This window comes from Corylus avellana, chromosome ca9 (assembly GCF_901000735.1).
Source record: "Corylus avellana chromosome ca9, CavTom2PMs-1.0".
NCBI classification, from domain to species: domain Eukaryota; kingdom Viridiplantae; phylum Streptophyta; class Magnoliopsida; order Fagales; family Betulaceae; genus Corylus; species Corylus avellana.
This window is the reverse complement of record NC_081549.1, coordinates 8649740-8651695: the sequence shown is the minus strand read 5'-3', so window position 1 is coordinate 8651695 and position 1956 is coordinate 8649740.

Below are 1956 nucleotides of genomic sequence, written 5' to 3'. Positions count from 1 at the left end.
AAAAAAAAAAAAAAAAAAAAAAAAAGGAAAACAAAAAGACAATCATAGAGTGAAATTGACAAAATAGTTGTTGGTTGGTTTAGTTAAAAGAGAATCATTAAAAAAGTATAAAAATAAAGAATAAAAAAAATGAAGAAAAGTAAAAAATAATATTTAATTAATATAGGAAACGATAAAGGGAAGCTATTGTGGAGTGTTTGTAGATAGGGAAGCAAAAAGTAGTTTGGTTCCCTAAACTTAGGGAATATGATAGGGAAGCTGCTGGGAATGCTCTAAGTGTTCCGACAGCTCAAAATATTCTTGGTCATGGATGCCTATAGGGAATCCTCTTAAAATTGTCTAGTCGAATTATAGAAGAATGACGAAAAATAATTTATTCAAACAAGAAGCATAAACCATTTATGCCTTGTAAATATTAAGGATAAATGTAAAATTAGTCTTTAAAGTTGGCCTAAATTATAAATTGTAGTAGTATAAAAAATAATTTATAAATCCTCAAGGTATGCCAAAATAACAGTTCACTCTTTGAATCAATTATCATTAAATAACCTAACAGAATTCGTAACTTTGTTACGTCATATCCAATAAAAATGCAACACATGTTATTATTAATTTTTTTGACATATATGGATAAATGTAAAATTAGTCTTTAAAGTTGGCCTAAATTACAAATTGTAGTGGTATAAAAAATAATTTATAGATCCTTAAGGTATGCCAAAATAACAGTTCACTATTTGAATCAATTATCGTTGAATAAACTAACAGAATCCGTAACTTTGTTACGTCATACCCAATAAAAATGCAACACATGTTATTATTAATTTTTTTGACATATATATATATATATATATATATATATATATATATATCCAAATTTGATGTTGTTGAAGATTAATTTGGAGGAATTAAGATCAAAGTATGGCTCAGTTTGGAATAAATGTTTACTAATTTATTCAAACAAGAAGCATAAACCATTTATGCCTTGTAAATATTAAGGATAAATGTAAAATTAGTCTTTAAAGTTGGCCTAAATAACAAATTGTAGTGTTATAAAAAATAATTTATAGATCCTCAAGGTATGCCAAAATAACCGTTCACTCTTTGAATCAATTATCGTTAAATAACTTAACAGAATCCGTAACTTTGTTACGTCATACCCAATAAAAACGCAACACATATTATTATTAATTTTTTTACTTTTATATATATGTAAGCCCATTTGTATGAAAGAATAAAAGAGATGAAAGAAATTCTTTTTTTAAAAAAAAAAATAATAATAAATAAATAAAAATAAGGCTTAAGAAATTTCTAGCATTAGGCACTTAGGTTGTATTAGGGACTTCTTTTTTATCATTTAGAGGTTCAAAAAAGGTTATGTCCCAAATTTGATGTTATTGAAGATTAATTTGGAGGGATTAAGATCAAAGAATGGCTCAGTATGGAATAAAAGTTTACATATTATTTAATTAATATTTTAATATCTTTTCACGTGTATGTTTAACTCTTATTCAATAAGTAAGATTTAACACGTCGAATATTTAATTTAATGGGAGATGAATTACAAGAAGATGGTTTGAACTACAAACCTCACCTCTAATTCAAATTTAATCATCAATTATTTTAAAAGTTTAACCTTGATTTGGCCTCACATTTAAAGAGGGTGTTAGAATATTAGTTTAAATAATTACGTATGCTATTTTTTAAGATAAATAATTAGTAATTTAACAAAGACATATAAAATTACTTTTTTTTTTTAATTTCTTTTCAAGAAAAAAGTGAGGGCTATAAAAAGGAATAATAGAAAATGAAAAATAAAGTGCTATATATATATATATATATATATATATATATATTAGATTGGCAAGCAAGGGTACTTGTAATCGATCAATTAAGTTAGTTGGCCTTTAACAAGCTTAATTGGATCAATGGGCTTTTCTTATAATAAGTCAATTTTAA